Source organism: Meleagris gallopavo, chromosome 1 (genome assembly GCF_000146605.3).
Source record: "Meleagris gallopavo isolate NT-WF06-2002-E0010 breed Aviagen turkey brand Nicholas breeding stock chromosome 1, Turkey_5.1, whole genome shotgun sequence".
NCBI lineage: Eukaryota > Metazoa > Chordata > Aves > Galliformes > Phasianidae > Meleagris > Meleagris gallopavo.
The window spans coordinates 57,719,989-57,739,346 of NC_015011.2; the positions used below are offsets into that span (position 1 = coordinate 57,719,989).

At 39.3% G+C, this 19,358-nt stretch overlaps 1 long non-coding RNA gene across 1 annotated transcript; it reads left to right on the forward strand.

Moving 5' to 3' along the window:
* The first annotated feature begins 899 nt into the window (after window positions 1-899).
* On the forward strand, window positions 900-10,508 carry LOC104911699. Its single transcript, XR_794127.3, has 5 exons — window positions 900-1,079; window positions 2,418-2,545; window positions 3,357-3,502; window positions 4,633-4,737; window positions 7,572-10,508. It is a non-coding gene; the product is annotated as an uncharacterized LOC104911699 (long non-coding RNA).
* Window positions 10,509-19,358: the final 8,850 nt, after the last annotated feature.

Consider the following 19,358-nt stretch of genomic DNA (forward strand, 5'->3'; position numbering starts at 1 on the left):
TGTGAAGAAAGGAAAGATGAAAGGATTTTATGAACAACCCACTATGTAGTTTTTAAGTGATTACCAAAGTAAAGGAAATTGTCTAACAAGTGTTATTGTTTGAGGCAAGTGTAAGATATGGGTGCATACTTTAAGAAAGCAGAGAGATTGATTTGTGGACTGACTTTAATAGAATTTCCTCTTTCCAGTATGCACGTGCTAAATCAGACAGGAATTCAGCCAGAAGATTTACTACTTTCCTGGATCCTTTTTTTCTCCACTCTAGTACTTAGTTTGTTGCAACATGTAGGAGCTTCAGGTCTGTTGGGTTCACTCTTATGCCAACATAATGTTCAGAGTTCAGAATTTTAAGTCACTTCTACCACCCTTCCTCAAAATGTTTATATCAATCATATTCTATGTGCAATAGACTTTTTTAAGGAATAAGTGATATGGAGTTCTTCGTGTCTTTACTCATACTCTGCCATTATCAAATATTACGTTGACCTCTGTTAAATCAGTTACCAGCAAAGGCTTGGAAGATACCTAAGATACTTGGCAGAGTGAACATAGGTGTGCAGATAATTTTGCACTGGCAGTAGATTTTTATATGAATGGAATTTCAGAGGATAGAAATGCTAGAGATTTTTGCAGGTGGAAAAGGAGATTAATCTTGAAAAGTAAAAAAGCAGCTAGGTTCAACTGTTTTGAAAGGTATAATAATGAGAAAATTCCAAGTTTTTTCATAAAAAAAACCAAAAACCAACATTATTCTTATTGCATTGTGATGTGCTTTGCAATGGAATGTCATTTAAAAAACTGTTTTGAGTTAAGATGCTTAACTTTTTCACACGCCTTTCTTAGCACAGCACAAGACTCGGGCCTGACACTGTAATAACTGTTTTTAGAACAAATGTCTCTATATCAATTTTGTTCTGCAGAATCGCAAAAAGGATGATACTGTATCTAGTCACATAAAGGAATTAGAGAGCACCACTAAAGATAATAATTTGAAACAAAATAATGAAAGTCCTGAAGAAGAAGTAGTGCAAGTAAAACATGATGGAGAACAAGAACATAATTCAGGTTTTACTAAAGAGGTACTGAACTCTCCTTCACTGCACTGTTCATCAGCCTATCTTGCAGTAGAAAAGTGTTTTTAACCACAGACAGCAGGATATGGGAAGCCAAGCAAAATTCCTTTATCTTGGAAGATTAACGTATATTTTTGTATTTTAAAAATGTAGTAGTAGTACAAAATGGTATCAGATCTGTCGATTGGTAGAGATTGAATTTTCTTATATGTATATACAGTCTTCTTAAATTTCGTTCTAGTTTTCCTCTTAACTTTACTTAATTGCACATTAATTTTATCTTTTCTTGTCTTGATTGACCAGAAAATTAAAAACACATATGATCTTTGGGTTTGGAAACAAACCCAGTGCTGGTGCATCTTTAATAATCATTGATCTGTGTGGTTTTTGATGGTCATTTTATACACCTGACTTTTTTCCATGGTTGGCTTTAGTGCATCAAACACTGTGCAGGACAGAGCATAAGGCTGATGCAGCAACTCATACGTGGAAGTAGGCAGTAACTGCAGTCTGTGCTGTTTGGTCATCAGATTGATTTCTGTCTTGAAATAGTCTCAGGCTCCATTAGCAGTGAGTTACCTCTGTATTTCTGGTAGCTGAGTGCCCTAAGGACTCAACAAAAGCAGACTGACTGTGGAGAACAGATTACTAGAACTGTTTCCGTGTAACCATATCCTCCTTGGAGTGTCATATTTTTTAAATCTTGTGTATACTTTTTTTTTTTTTATCTTTTTCACTATGTATTCTTTCATCAATCTGCCATTGCTTTTATTTTCTCACTCCTTTTTCCTTTCTCTTTCCTATTTTATATTTGGTTGGTTTTTTTGTTTTTTTTTTTGTTGTTTTTTTTAGGATGTTATAAAATCAAATAGCTAGCATTTGTTATTCTTCTAGAACACTTTCTGTTGAGAGTTGCTTTGTGTTAAGTATACAAACCCCTTGAAGGAGTATTTCATAATATGCTAATATTGGTCCTCGCTAATCAAACCTTTAAGAGCAGTATTCAAGCTCATTATTCAAGTACTGCAGTTGCTGGAATCTTTGGCATTATGCACAGAGGGATAGCATACAAAACTAAGGCAGGCTGCAGTCCAAAGAGTTCAGATACGTTCTGGAAGTAATTAAGACAAGCCCTGCCCATTGGCTCTGGTATGAGTTTCAGAATAACTCTATTAACCTGAATGGCATTGATAAAAATTTCTTAAGTTATGTAATTCTAAGTTACTAAGTATACATGATGGCAAAATTTGTCTGTTAATAAAACTGTTTCCTGATACTGTATTTCTTATCTACCACTTAGTGGGTGTTACTGCTTTTTGTTTCATGATTTCAATTTTTTTATAGCTGACAAAAACTGATGATTTTTTATCAGATACACATGTTGTATCTGACTCAAAAGAAGTGAATAATGAAGAGAAAGCAGAAAAGGAAAAGAATAATAAAGTGGAAGAAACACATGATGGTGATATAAGGTAAAAATAAAACAAGATGTTCAAAGACTATTTTAAACTTGCATATTGTATTAGTTGAACGTACCAAGCAACTAATGAAATACTGTCATAAATACTTCTAAGGCATATTTATGTTTTGGAGTGGTTTACATATAGAGAAATCCAGTGAGAAACCTGCAGGAGGTTCTGTAAGAGGTAATGAGTTGGTACGAGGGGCGATGTTTATTCCCAGGTACTGCCCAAGTTACAGATATGTTCATGATCCTGCACTACAAAATGTATTTAGTAGTGTCAGTCTAAGCTCTGTATCAGTTTAATATGAAACCTTCAGCCAGGGCTTCTATTGCAAGCTCTTTAACACTGGCGTTTATGAAAGCATTGCATTTACAGACAGACTGAACAGTTTACTTTATACCTTCTGCTTTTTTGACCTTTATTTGACAGCTTGAGAGTATTGCAGAATTAGACAAAGACTGTATATCAGATATTTCTCTTTAATAATTCCTAACTTTATTGTAAGCTGTGCAGATTCTACAGTTTCACGGTCAATCCTGAGTTCTTATATTAGACCATAACTTTCTCACAGCATACTTCATCAAAATAGGTATCACACAGCAGGAACCCGTATGAGTATGCAAAGGAAAGGAACTCAGCATATGTTTTTTTTAAGTCTAACTTTACATGGTAGAAGGATTTGAAAATACATATTTAACTTCTATTACACAAACTCGCCTATTAACAAAAGAAAATTAAATTGTGACTCCTATACTTAGTGGTTAGCACTTGAAATTAAGTTAGTGAGTTCTAAAAGCCGTGGTTTTTTTTCCGTCAGCTTGCAGAGTGTGACCACAGTTGGAAACCACAAACCCAAAACCAGTTCAGAAGAAAGTGAAGCAGTTAGTGTTCAAGAGCAAAAAGGAATTATTGCTTCATTTGAATTAGCAGCACAGTCTTCAAAAGGAAATCAGGCAACAGCAGGTATGGAAAAGAGTTTGACTAAAACAGAAGTTACATGGTACATATGTAAAACTTCATTTCATTACGATGATATCTTTTGATGCTCAAAACCTTTGTGATTTGAGAAGTGCTGAGCTGGTCTGAATTTTAAGTATATGTTTTTACAACACAGAGAAAAGTATGGGTAGCTACAGAAATTCCATTTTTCTGAGGTTTTAATGTAGATGTTGTGGTTGCATTTATTTCAGGGAATTATTTGGCTTTAGCCAAAAATTAAGTCAATTATAGTTATTAGTTGGAGCAAATCCCTCCCTCTTTATCTTATAGAACAGTATCTCAATCCCAGGTATGTATGAACTATTTGATCTCCTGGCTGATGGACAGCCTCAAATTTTGAACTGTGTACCACAATTTGGTCATGATTTCAAATGCAGGAGCAGCTGAAGAAACAGAAGACATCAGCTGGTTAGTACAAAGACCCACGGTGTACTTTGCAAGAACAAAAAGGTGGAAAAAAGCAAAACTATGTGCAAAGATGAAAAGAAGAGGGGAGCAGATGGGCGAGGAGGAAGTTGATTACAGAATTTAAGATATAATTAGAATATTCAGTAATGGGAGTGGTTATGTAAGCCAGATAGTTCAATCTGTGGATATAAAAGGTGACCTGAACCTTTGCAATGCAGTCAGGAGTTTTTTCCTGTGACTTGATAATCAAAACCGAATCTTGTAAATGCACTCTGTAGCAGAATAACAAATAGTTAACCTGAGCTGCGATATAAAGATGGTTCTGAAAGTAACCCAAGTAGTTAAATTGTAAGTATTTTTTCCTCTGACATAAAGTGTTAGTATTCATCTGTCTTTGTTTGTTCCTGAGATGATCTACTAGTTGTGTATAGGCTTGAGTCTTTTCTGGGATGTTTTGTTTCTTAAAAAGAAATGATCCTTGCTGACAACAGCTACGCTGTCCCCTGAAGTTGTGCTCACTGTGCTGATCAGATTTTAAGTCTTAACTTGTGTAACTTTCATTTGGTTCTGCTTATATTGATTGTGGCTTGAAATGGTGATTTTCAAGCTTACGTTTACTGTGTAAGACAGCTAGCTTTTGCCTTGTGTAACTTGTTTTCTTGTTTATCTTGCCGTATGACTCGCAGTGAAAAGTTTGCCTTCTTCACCAGAATCGTCATTGTCACCAGCTTCATCTACACAACCACAGCTCACAGAAGGATCACATTTCATGTGTGTATAGTTACAGAGAAGTACGTCTTTTTTCCCATCCCTCCTGTCATTTTTCTAATACCGTTCTGAGTGTATGTACTGTAGGTATCTTTGAGAAACATCTGTAGACAGTACTTGGCAAGACAAAGATATCTACTACGTTGAATATAAACTAACTGGAAAACAAAACAAGTATACATATTGATTTGTTTGCAAGTCATGTGTTCCATACTCAAATACAAAGAGAAAGGACTAATTGGCTTATTTTGCCACAAGTGGCAGGATAACAGCCCTTTGAATTACATGAGAGACCTAGGCTGTTACAGAGCAGATAGACATTTAAGCTACCAGCATTAGTGCTCAGGTGCAAATGAATCTTGCTGCTTCCATGTGGGCAGCTGGAGTGAGATGTCTTAGTGATGCATTGAAGGGAATGGTCTAATGCTAGGAACAGGAAAGAAAAAAATGAGGGTGAATGAAATGTAACAGTTCCGTTGTGGATTTTGCTTCTATAGGGATAGCCCTACTCAGGGGGCTATTCTTCCCTGTCTTAGCTGATTTCAAGGAAGTTAGAAAGCATGAGTTTGGCTAGATTTACATGTTCTTACCTGCAGTGTTACTGACTCAATAAATGGAGTTGGACATACAAGAAAGCATAAGTGTTTGTACAGGTGTTTAAGGAAACCAGTATGATACCTACCTGAATGCTACTGCACTTTGCCAGCATTTAAAATGATCAACATCTCTTTGTTGTCAGGAAGTATCTATTTAAGTAGGCTTTCTGCTACAGGAATGAGCTTGGCTTCAATGATCATGTCGAAAGCCATAGTTAATGCCATTAATTAAATGTAAGGAAATCTTATATTTGAGACTTTTCAGTCTTTCAGCATTGAGAGATCTGAAAATGCATTTTCTTATTTATTGCCCTAACCTGTATTGCCAGGTTTTCATCTTAGTAAAATTAGACATTAATCAACATAAACACTTTATCCTGCATGAATTAAGTTCTGGAATCTGCATAAAAAGATTGTATTCAGTACCAACACCAGTGTTGCTCACTTTCTCCTGTATGCAGTCCATCATTATGAAATTTAGTTTGGATTCTTGTACTTTCACTTAAAAGTGCTGTTGTGAAATCATTTGAAAATAAGTGGCACTATTCATTTTTTTTTCTGGAAATCTGTGTTAAAGATTTTAATTTCACTGTATACGTGCTAATGCATTTATGATGTTTGAACATTTATGTGTTTTGAAATAGGACAAACTTTTGGGGTAGTGATGTGATTGAAACCACACTGCTGAATTCCTTCTGTAGCCACAGCACAGATGCCTTGACAGGGAGGCAACCTGCAGTTTCACCAGAGTTTTTTTGTCTTGCTTTTTTTTTTTAACCAGTTGCATTAAGTTACTTTTACCCCTTGTCATCAGCCCCAGCGATCAGTTCAGCAAAGTCATTTTAATTATTAATGCTAAACATGAGAGTAGCCAAAGTGAAGCGCTCACGTAGTGACCTGCTTTGTAATGGAACAACTAACCCTTGACATCCCACAGCGTGTTGTAACCTGGCAGGTAGTAAGTATGCAGCTACAACATTTCCATGTTAAGTATGATGCTGCAACACTTAAATTTTATTGTTATGCTTACAGCAAAACAGTGCGTCTGGGCTGCTGGTCGTAAAACTATTGCTCTGCTCATATATGCACCACCATAACAAAGTAAAATAAGTTATACCCCTTTGGGCTGTTTAATGTTTGAATTGAGTTGAAAAAACTATTCAACTGCGTGCATATGCACTCTGCCTTTCTTTGGTGCACTTGTTACCCCTTTTGGTTAAGAGTTCCAAAGCCAATTCGTGCCTTGAGCTGGGCCTTGCGTACATAGGTGTAAGGAGCGTGGTCTGCCTGCCTGCAGTAGTTTCTTCCCCTTCCCCTCTGTGCTGCCATTCTGGTGTTTTGGAATGGTAAAAGATACATGCAAGAGCTGGGTGTTTCTCAAATGCAAGAAATCCTGGATACTAGAGGGCTGCAGCATCAGTCATGTTCCTATGTGGCATCTGGAAAATGTATGGTAGATCATAGAGTATCATGAGGTAATACCTATATTTGGCTTGCTTGGTCAATTAGTAAAACGATACTCTGGGCACAGGGCCAGGAGAATTTGGCGTAGGAAATTGGTGGCATAGGATATTCTGGGACTAAGGAAAATGCATTAGCACACAGCTATTTTTTTGTTACGGCCCTTGCCTTGCAGAGGCACATTCTGGATGCGTACCTCTGACATTGTTACATTTTAAGCATTGCATTCAAGCAGAGTAGTAGAGGAATAATGAAATTTTAGCAGCACCAGGATCTAAAGCTCGGAAACACTTTTACCAAGAAACTGCTAACAGCTATGTATAGAAGTCCTTTCAGTAATAATCAAAAGGCAGCAAGCCTGGGGCTCAGCATGGGAACTTGAGCACGCTCATAGTGATGCTGCCAGCACAGCCTCATGCAGGGACAGCGCTGTGTCCGGCTGCAAACAGCACCTGGCATTTGTCAAAGCAGGGAGGGCCTTTGCCACTGTCCCTGGTTCTACATGGAAAATATTTGGAGCTGGCTATGTGCAACAAGATAAAACTCTCAGGACAAAGACGTTTTCCCAGTTGTGTAAAGTTGAAAAAAGTTTACTTTTGCTTCTTGCTGACAATGAATTTTCTGAAAAGCTGATTTTGGAAACAACTTATTTCTGAGATACTTTATTATGTTCTACATCAGTGATAACTGCTGCTAGGATGAGGTCAGACATTCCGTGCCGCGTTTAATCCCAGGAGTTGTGTTATACAATATTCTGTTGTTGCTAAAATACGGTAACCTAACCTGTGTCTGTCTTCCAGCTCTAATGGCTTCTGTTGAAACAATTCATGCCTGAGATGTATGGACCCGACCTACGGAAATGTGAGAAGATATTGTACAGTATATTTTAAATCTATGAAATTCATAGTTCTGATGCTTTTGGCCACAGAGCATCATTTTATCACTTCCTGGAAAATGTTTATTCCAAGAGAGCTTTAAATGGCCCATATGTACACTCAACAACCTTCAGATTGTTCTCCTGATACCAGCTTGCTGCTATGATTTCTGTGCACATAAAATTAAGGCTCTTCTCAGTGTGCAGCCTATAGTCAGGACTTTATTTTCCAGAATTTAATGTTCTTTTAAGTATGGATCACATAAGTTTACTTTTTGGCTTCTTTTAGATGCATAACTCAGTTAATTTTACATATCACCACTAAAACCCTGTTTTACACTTTTTAAACACTACAATTTATTGTTTTAACATTTTATTTGTAAAAATTTTTATATATATATATACATATAGATATATTTAAAATGTGCCATTTTTATTATTGCTTAGTAAAAGATGTCCTGTTTCTGCTGTAATTATTCCTTGGTCAGGTTGCAATGTCAGCAGTTACTGCCACACTTCTGTCAACATATACTTTAATGTCAGTGCTTACTTTTACTTAAATAAAATGGAGTGTAGGTATTTTGAGGTACTGGGCTTTTCCTTTGTTGGGTTAGAGTGTGTACAGCAATAAGCAGGTTCTCAATCCAGTACTTAGTTTGTGTACAAATGTAATTATGTTCATTGTATATATAGTATACAATGAGCACATGCGATGTAAGTAAAGAAGCCACTTATTGTTCAGATAAGAATGTTCATATCTCATTTCTTTTATATCATATTAAATAAATGTCGATGTTCTTAAGGACTGGTATGGTTAGTATTTCTTCCAGCAAGCAGATGTCATACAGCATATTCCACCTTTTGATGTGGGGAGTGCAACAATCTTATCTCATTGGCGACACCACCTGTCAACCAGAGTAGCATGACAGACTCTTACGATTCCAGTCTTCCTCTCCAGGAAAGAATAAGGCTGCAACACACAACAAAAAGACAACATGAGATCGAGATGCAAGAAATACAGGTTCAGCTCCTGTCTCTCCCGGGCTTGTATCGTGGTGTTGGAATAATCACTTAGTCATTCTGTGTGCCTCCATTTCCTGCCTGTTTATTTGAGACGGAATAGCCTGCCATGCTGTGGTGTGGCAAGTAGTAATTCAGTGTTTGGAAACGTCGAACACCACATTCAGTGGGGTTAAGGAGAGATGTATGATGATTCCTTGAGGCTTTGACATCTGCAAAGCATCTTCCAGAAACCGAAAGAAAACCCAAGGCCATTTGTCAAGTGTCATCATCCTACAGATGTTGCTGGCTTCACTTCTCCTTCTTACGCAGCTGTCTGAATTTGCCTGAGACAAGAGGTTTAGAGAAGAATGATGAAAAATGAAATGATTTAAAGGGCAAGCTTTTGAATCTAAGATGTAAAGCCGAGAAACCTTTTAAAGATTCAAGCAACCACTGTGTGCTTTGGTGCATGTGCGTGCCATAAGTAGTAAGGAAAGTTTCTTAAGAAGGCGACTGCCAGCTCTCATTGTGCTCTTTTTATCACATAAATCATAGCCCATTCAAGTTAATCTTAAGGTACTAGAGACTATATAATTCAGTGTGCTTTTCCAAAGACGAGTGCCTGAGATTGACACATGGTTTGAAATTAACTCCTTATCATTACCACCTTGAGAAGGAGGTTGTGTTCACTGTACATTTCTGCCTTCCCATCTCTACTCTCAGTTCTTTCTGGGACTCTATGCCACAGAGACACAGAGCACACTTTCTACTTGTTACTCTGCCTTTTTCTTTGAAAAGCAGAGAACTGGGAGGCAGAAATTAGCAGTGGAGCTTGGAGGGTCATAGCGAAAGAGATGGCAGAAGGAAAAGAGATGAATCACGATGCAGGAAGACAGCACGCAGCTTAAAGTTTGACCAAGTAGCCCTTCCTCTTTTTTTGGAACAAGAGCCCCAGATTAGCACATCCTTCCACCCAAAATGCAGAGCAAAGAGGAGGAGTGTGATTTTTATAGCTCAGCCAGCTGAGATTTAAGTTCAGTGGCATCATTGGAACACCTGGGGCAAAACAAATACAACACACCCTGTTCCCTCCCTAACTCTTACACAGAGAGCTGTTCAGCTGTCAAGCTTTGCAATCTCTTTCTGTCCTTGCTGCCAAAAAAAAGATTTGCAACCAATAAAGGAAAGAATGACTAAGTGGTTTTTGGACATTTGTAGATCTTGTCTGTGTTTGAAGCAGCTGTCAGTTTGGTGTGTCTGCACAGTATGTGCAGTTTATGCTGAACTTGGGGGGCATGGGAGAATTTGTAAGTTTGCTGGTGTGTGACTGTTGGCAAAGATGGCAAAACGTGAATGATGCAGGAATGCAGTCATGCTCACAGACTGTAACTTCACTTCCTGTGGGCACCTGCAGCGAAGACTTGCTATTTCATTGGGTGCTCTATCTTTTTGTCTTATGGAAAAGAACTAATGGCTCTGTGTTCTCACAGAGCATTTACTGTCTTTTACCTCATCAGAATAACTCATCCCGGTGATCGTACTCTGAGATACAGAAATATCAGAATACTGATATTGACAGCTTTCAAACATCTATTTTAAGTTTGTATCTAGGATATTTTTATATTTCTGATTGATTGCTTTATTGGCTATTGCACTGACACTTGTATATACAGAACATGTACTTTTTTTCAAAAGCAAGAGTCCTTAGGAATAATGCAACACATTCTCTACAGATGTTCATGCTTTTCGGAACCAATTACATCTATTTTCATCTTCTGTTCACCATTTGCACTGTTCCAAGACTACTAGAGAATGTGATTCTTTTCGCTCCCTCAATAAAGTGACATAACTCAAAAAGTTATGGTTGGTGTCTTGGGAGTTTTTGTATGTCGTGGACTGTCTCGCAGAACAAGGCTCCAGCAGGCAGTTGAAGCCCAAAGTTTGTACGTACTATTACTGAGATGGGAGAAGTAATCTTCAGTTAATACTTCTGTCTGTCATAAAACGAATACAATAATGTCCATTTTTCATGAAATCAGAAAAAAAATAATGAAAAGCAGTTTGTTTTTTATCTAAATTGCTTTAATTGGGCAGTCTGGGAAGGAATCATTGCCAACCCTGTTGAATCCATGAGGTGTAGAAACCAGGAGTGTGTACACGAAGAATTTTTGTGCATTACACTGCTAGCTATAAATGTATTAAATTCTCCAGTATTTGGATGGATGGGTCAGGTTATATGCTGGGAGAGCAAAGCAGCAGAGTGGAAGGTTTTTATTCATGGCGGCTTTGATAGCTTTTACATCGAACTTCACGTTGTACTTTAAAAATAAGGTCAATTCTTTTCTAATAAAAGCATTAATAGTGCTCATTTAGATCTCAGAAATGGGCCACCACGCCTTTTCTGCACAATATATTTTTGTCTCTGTGATCCTGGATTCTGCTGTATTTATTTCCTGAAGTTATTCTAGAGTTTGAATTCTCAGTTAAAATGTTATTTTCTGTCTTTTGGAAGTTGACTTTTAAACAGCCTACGAGCAAATTGCCTGGCATTAATTGCATATCTGAAAGAACTTCATTTAACTTTTTTAAAGATGCATGTGAAGATGACAAAACAACATCTGGCCTTCATTTCTACTAAAGAACGGCATACATATACTTGCAGTGGTAATCCTTGGAGCTGCTCAGCTTGTCCATATGGGAACACTGAAGAAGCTGCTACAGAATAAAATAGAATATACTCTGGTGTCGGAAAGCAAATGTCTGGCCCAAAGCGAAGGCTAAAAGCAGCTGTTTTCTGAACTTGACACGCACAACTTATTACCCAGCTGTTCCAGATGTGTCGATATTCAAACGTTACTTACAGAATGAAGCTCTTGGTAGTTTTTGGAGATGTTTCTCCACTGCGTCCTATGCCAAAGAAAATGTTTTTAAGGTTTGCCTAAATCCATTAGCTGGCTGTTGTTGTGAAGCTGCAGGCAACTCGTAACTGTAGCTACAGGTAAGTAACATCACCACCGTGGCTGGTGATCGATTGATTCATGTCGCAGACTTGCTATGGATGTGTTTAAAGACACTATTTAGGCTGGGTGAGTCTGTGTGGTATAAAAGAAAAAGCCATGGGCAATGGTGCCGTTTCCCGTGGACTGCTGTAGAGAATAACAGGACAAAAACAGATGTGATCTCATTAACTTTGTTATTGCTGAATCCAAACCTAAAGTAAGGAATTGATTTTTTTTGTCAAATTCTATCCAGATCCCCTATTCAGTGGAACAGGAATACTTCAAAGAATTTCAGACTAAAAATGGAAACACTCTCTTCCTCTTTTGAAGGTGATATCAGTGTGGTTTAAAAGAAAAAAAAAAGACAGGCCCTGCAGCTTCAACTTTATACATTGAAGAAGCAAAATTGACTCCTGACTTAGAGATTAGTTGGTGAAAACTTCCAAAAAATACCATCTTTCATCTAGTGATTTTCATAAATCACAGTGAAGTGACTGCAGAACCCTGTTTGGCAGTTTTAAATGTACTCCTTCAGCCTAATGTGTAAAATGTTTTCTTGTATGGAAAAAATGCCTTATCCATACAGCAGCTGTCCCTACAGAAGCACAGGGACAACTAAACTCAGGTCACCAGTTTCCTTTGTGAAATTGCCCAAAAGTTTCAGTGGTTTGTACATTGAAGGCTCAGAACATATCGTGGCACCTCACATTTCTAAGGAACTTGCATGAGTATCTCTTCTTTTCTCAGAAATGGATTCTGTTTAGGAGAAAAAAAAAATGTTTTTTAAAGTGTCAGTCGCATTGCTAAAACCAAATAACGAGTAGGTATAATTAGTGATACAAACAAGTAGAAATTTCAGAAAACTGCCATTGGTTGGCAAGAGAATATTTCAAAGTGATTGCAAAAGAAAAAGAAATTGCAAAATTCAGCAACACTCAACAATGTTGCCCCATCACAATAGGAATTTCTGCTCAGGCTTTGCACTGACTGCACATGCAGCGGACCACTCTGTGTTGTGCAGCTTTCTTCTTGGTAAAATCCCAAGAACAAGCAAGGAAGCTGTTTCAGATGTTTTAGCTCTTAAGATAAATTATTTTTTTTATATCTTCATGCTTACCCAGCAGTTTTGGAAAGAGCCATTAGTGGCTATTTCTCTTTTTAAGCGCTGTAAAGATCTTATCTAGACAGGGAAAAAAAGGAAAAACACCTAAACTTTCTGATGAATGTTTTCTAATTTTTCTGACTGATGATTTTCATGTTTCATTTCTTGCCTGGAGGCTGTCTCAGAGACTTTGCACATGCAGGGGCTGGTATGGCACTAAACACGAACTCGTGTGTGAGTGAGGACTGCCTGAATGGTCTTTCTTGAGCTAGGAGATTGCTTGGAAACCTGCAAGTGTTTGATCTGAAGCAACTTTAAAAAAACATTTGGCTGAGTTTTTTTATCAATACAGTTCTGAAACTCCTGGTGCTATCATGCCTACAAATACGAAGTACTGTAATAAATGCAAAATGCCAGGATAAAGAATGGAATGCTGATTGGTATTTGCAAGGTGGCAGTTACTGAAGAATCGGCCTCAACTGTTGAGCAAATTGTGTCGGTGAAGAATTGGCTTATACTCCAATTGCTTATATACTCCTTTCTTGTATAATCTGATTCTTTTGATGTACAGGGGAAAAATTACTCTGAGCTCACAGAATTTTATTTAAACCTTTTCTTTCATGATCTTAAAGCTGTTCCACTCTGTGTAATCAGCAAAATACAAGGTGGCTGAGCCTCATTTTATTAACTATCAAGAATTGAGGACAAGGAAGACCAGAGGTCATGACATTTTGGTCATTTTTACCTCATTAAAATCTTACGGCCCCTGAGAAATGCGGTAAGGTCATGTTTGTAAAAGGTGGGAGTCCAAAGCCTCGCTTTGAGCCATGCCTATTTCAGAGGAGTGCTCTGCATGAATTATCATACATCTTTCCCAGCTGAGTCTGGTTCCAGGCTAAAGCACTTCAGTTATTTCACCTTCGAGCAGAACCCCCCCACCTTCTTCATTTTCAGACAACTAATTAGGCAGTCTGAGAAGATCTCTGTACAGCTGATAACTCTAAACTATTGGGTGGGTGACTGCATACACGTGCAAATTCCAGATAAATCCTGAGCAATCCGCACTTGACAGACGGTTCCCAAACCCTCCAATGCTGTAACTGCATCTTTGTCTGAACACAGCTATCAGGCTTGCAGATACCTTCCTCCAACAGCAGTAGGGGTGCATCCTGCTGGTTTTAAAAGTGCCCAGCAAGCTGGGTTCTTGTTTTGAAGAATGCTGCAAGCAATCAATATTACTGCAGCACAAGGCTGTCCCTCACGCAGCCCTCCCTTTTTCCTGCAGCTTTCAGGAGGCACAGACTTGTGGCACAAAAACAGCACTGCTACCTGTTGGCCTTCACACAGAAGCAGCCAGTCCACGCTTATTTTCATCACCAGAGAGGTACGCTGTGCTAACGAGGGGAACAGAAGACGAAAGGCACATCCACTGCAGTCCAAGTTCAAGTACGTGCTGAAAGACCCCAAAGAACAGAACCAGCTGCTGCTGCAGCCTTCCCGCTCCGGCTTTCCTCCTTTTTTTTCCTCCTTTTTCCTCACTGCCTCTGCTTTTGTCCCAGTGGCGTGGCTGCCATTGTGTACAAGTTTTAGGGGATGAAAGCGAATGATTGCTGATGGGTGACATGATAGTGTTAAAATGCAAAAGCAGATTGCTTCTAATAGTGAGTGACATAGTAGCCCTGAAAAAGCAAGCGGAGGTGGCACAATAGGCTTAGCGCGACCGCCACAAGCAGAAGTGACTGACAAAAGAAACTGCAACACACAAATACCAATATGTGCCTAAAGAGCCCCGGTGCTAAAATGCCCAGAACCGTCGGATGTCTTACGCTCTGGGAAAGCGCGTAGCTCGCAGGCCCAGACGCAGCCCAGGCCGCTGGGCTGCCATCTCAGCAACACGGGGTGTCCCGCGCCTCGGCCTCTCTGGGAATCTGGGTGCTGAGCACGCGCAGGAAATCTGGGATTACAAACTTGTCTGAACTTTTCACAGCCAGGCATTAACATGCGTATGCAGCAGCCTATATGTAAATGATGTTATCTGAGCTGTTTTATGCATGCGTTTCCAGGATAAGAAAGGAGATTTCTTTGTGTGAACTAATTACCTGCTAAGAAAAAAATTAGAGCCTTTTTAATGTTAATGCCAGGCTGTATTTTTATTAACCTCTGTACTCAATGATCCCTGTTGTATGTTTATTGTGTATTTTCAAATATTAAGGGCTTGCTTGATACTTGAAACTACATGAAAGAAGTTCCCAGTGTGACTTTGCATAAGCAGGTTTCTTTGAGGGGTTGTAGCCACATCTCAGAGCCTTTTTTTTTTCCCCATAAAACAGGGTCGCTTTACCAATCATAAAGACAAAGTGACTTTTAAATGTTTATTGCTGTTAAATCTTGCACCGCAGCAGTTAAAGGCAAGTGGGCAATCATATTAAACTGGAACCACAGAGATACTGAAAACAGAATCATAGGATCGTAGAATTATTTGAGTTGGAAGGGACCCTTAAAGGTCATCTAGTCCGACTCCCCTGCAGTGAACAGGGACGTCCACAGCCCTGTCCACCCTGACCTTGAGCATCTCCAGAGATGGGGCATCCACTGCATCTCTGGGCTACCTGTTCCAGTGCCTCACCACCCTTACTGTAAAAATACATTCCTTGCCTAATCTGGAGTCTCTCACAATCAAAGAAAGAGAATTCATATTCATATAGCAAAGCTGAGCCCAAAGGAGATCAGCCCTTTAGGGTTCAGGTGGACAGCTTGTATGATTAAAAGTGAAACGTACCCCTGCCGCAAGAGTTATGTCGGGAGATCATCTGTGCAAAAGTCCAATCTCTTGTGGCTACCACATCTCAGCCAAAATTCAGCATGTTACTCATTAATACTATAATTAGATAAGGGATGAGGGGAGTAATTCTCAAATATTTCATATTTTGATATACATACTACTTTTAAACCAGTATTTATTTTAGCATACTTTTTTAAGCATGGTAGAAACTGGGTTAAGTTTATACTTTTTTTTTTTTTTTTACTATATAGCATAAGTTGTTAATAATATAATCATAGAATCATAGAATGGCCTGGGTTGAAAAGGACCTCAAAGATCATCTAGTTTCAACCCTCTGTGGTGGGCAGGGTTGCCAACAAAAGCAAGTTACAGCAGTCCAGCACAGGTGGTGGACTGAGGTCACCCAGAGCAATCGCAGAAAGTCCCAAGATCTCACTGTATCAGCATGGAAAAGATCTCCAAGACATGTGCTAATGCAACGAAACTGAAAGACAAATGCTTTGTGTTTGGTGATCCAGTGCTCATGCCATGTCAAAATAAATCAGTGGGGTGAGAGGGAGAACAGGTTTTGGTTGGTTGGCTGGTTGGCTGTTTTTTTCTATCAAGTTCCACTTTAAGCTGGCTTCTTCACTGCCTCTTTACTTGGAACTCATGCCTGTGAAACTAGAAAAGGACCCCCCCCCAAGGAACGTTTGTGTAAGATCAGGAAGTGGGGCTCAAAGTAGCAGGGAGATGAGAAGCTGTGACCTGAAATGGGGCCAAACAGATTTTCCTTGGAAGAAATGAGACTAAGGAGGTCATCGCTCTGCAAAGCTGATACCTTGACACCTCTCAGTGCCTGAGTTACACTTGTTATGGAATGTGTGCCTCTTCCTTGTGCCTCTCACACCAGCACAACCTAAATCAAATAGTTTTCTCAACTTGTCATCCATAGTTTGATCTGAAAGACTTGTCTGTGCACTTGAATTGTTTTAAGAGGTGCCACCTTGAAAATCTGACCTTTTTCACCTTGTTCCAAACTGTGTCATAATAAAAATGTTTCATATATTTTCCAGGCTTTAAATAACTGAATTCACTTTTCACCAAGATGAAACAAACACTTGGCCCTGCCAAACTCATTTAGAAATTCAACTCTGAAGACAATGGTTCTGATAAACTGTTAAGCTAAATGTAACACAACGCAAAACCTCTGCCATTTGTTCTGATGAAGAGAGTATTCTTAGCAGCTTGTGTAACAACAGCTTTCAGTGAAAGGTTTAAAGACAGAATACCAGACCTCGGAGCAATCATGTGAAAGAAATTGTGCTTTGCCCACCCAAACAATGGTTAAATTGCATGACAAAATGATAACACGGTTTGTGGACTCCCATATAATCAGCTGCTTCGGTGAGTCTGCAAGCAACTGCGCTGAGAATAGAGTTCAGGAGATGGAATCTCTGCTTTACTACTATTAGCACATCTGCAGGGCAGGTCATTGGGGCATTAAGCTAATTTAGGTTTTAGGTCTCCCAATTCTGCTATGCGTTCCAAGCTTCCTGAGAGAGGGACCCTCTGAACTATTTAAATTCTGAATTACAGAAGGGTCACAGTGCAACTCAGGATCTTCCCTGTGAGGTGTATTGAGTCCCACCTGCTCGCAGCCATTTTCCATAGGCCAACTACCTCAGGATTTGCTATGGGTCTCTCCTCAGTTCCCCAGCTCTCGGGCTGTTTGACATTTTGGTCCTACTGAGGTCAAGGGGAGTTTTGCAATCAATCCCAGGGAGGACAGAACTTCTGACAGAGTTTATAGGGTTCATCCGAGAGCACACATCTCTGAAATTTAAATTTGCAATAAAGGTGATTGTTCTGAGACTGGATATAAAGCATCAGAGCTCAACTTCTGTTCCATTAGTGATAATCAGCATGACCGTAACACAGGTTTCCAAACGTGCATAGATCCTAGTGCTTCAGACAAACAGTTTGGGAACTCAGTTAACCTGTGTCTAGTCAAAAATGCCTTACTTTCTCCTTCCTTATTTACATCACGAAGATCTCAGCCATGCAGCAGCCATTTTCTGTCACTTTAAAATAAAATTTGCAGTGTGAATGCAATAGCCTCACAAGTCCCCCAGAACTGATGCTTGGGGTGATCACCCAGCAGACTGCCAAACTGTGGCATGAAAGACAATGCATTCTCGTGGAATAGAATGACCAGAATTGAGCAGATAAGATCCCAGCGTTGTCAGTATGACCCCAAGCAGCTAAGAGAGCCACAGAAATCCTCTTCATCTCTTGCCCCAAAGCTGCCACTCAAACATCTCAGCATAGATATACATACAGAGAGATAACAGGAGTGACACTTGTTACATCGATGGCCTTGGACTGCAGAATGTGCTGCTGTTTGCATAGGCTTTTTGCAGGTTTCTGCTGCCTCCTACAAGGCATTTTTGTTGACAGGGAGGGGCAAAAGGCTATATGGGAATGCTAGGTGCTGCCCCATCTAACGAGATAGGTGAATTCAAGAGAAGGTCAGTGAGGCACTGAAGGGGGAAGAGATGTGCAGAAGAGTTCCCTTTTTTTGCTAGATTGCAAGCATTTTCCAGTTTCAAAAGGCAAGACTGGGGAAGTTTGCAAAGTCATACTGGGGTGATTTGACAAGCAAGCATTCCCCTGGCTCTGTTGTCAGCACACTGACCAGCAATGCAGCTCGTCTGGCACAGAATCGCCGCAGTGAGCTGATGAAGATCTTTTCAGTCCCTCAACTTCCCAGTGCTGTCATGACAACAGCTACTTTCTCGGGCCTGCTGAAACCCCTTTTCACATTCAGTGAATGCCATGCACAGAAAAGTAGGTTGTTCTCATCAATCTCCCTCTCTCTCTGAGATTTGTTTGATTGAGAATAAGGAGGGATGCTGTACTACTGTGGACTTGGCTTATTTTCCAAGAACGTGGCACACATTGATCTTACAGCAAAGGTTTGAAGAGTTATGACTTGGAAACATATTTCTGATAGCTGAGTAGTATATAAATACGATATCTGTAATAAAGACTTTCCCTTAGTGGCAAATGACAATAAAGTTATATTGTAATTACATCAGTCTCAATTACTTTGAGCGTGACTTCTGCTGCACAGTGAATGCTGTAGTAATAGAAAGGTGAGTTTCTGGAAGCAAATGTGAGTTTTTCTTCAATTCACATATTTCATTGTTCATGCTCAAGCCTACTAAATAATAATTTCTATTTTTATACACTAAAGCTGTGTATCTCCAAGTGTTTGACAAACATTCCACAGCTTGAATTTTTCTTGTGACATTAGCAGAGTGGGGAGGAGAGCAGAAGGGGGTGGTGACAAAGAGGAATAATTCAGCTGTTAAGACTTTGAGGAGTCTGGAGTCCGACACACTGCTCCACAACTGCTTCACAACAGCATCTTGCCTGAGGCTGATCAGACTGGGATAAACGCCTCTCTAAAGAATAACCTCTCTCCCTTTACTCTTTAGCATGCAAATATTTGGGAATTATAAAAAAAAAAATACATAATCTCAGTTGCTGGTCACTTTTAATCTCACAGAATTTAGCAGGATACTAAATTTGTCATACATGCTATGGGAATTCTGAATTCAGTTACTGGTATCTCACACCAGACACAGTGTCTAAACCCACCTGCAGGGATCCACTACTTGGTTCCCGTCATGAGGTTCAGCTTCTGTAGCTGCAAGTGATGACTGCTGGGAACATGGTTTTCTCCCCCATGTGGACATGGGACAAAGCCAGGGTATACGGCTACAGCTCTAAACATAATATTTTTAAATATAAAAAATATTTATTGTTTTTGCGTGTCTTTGT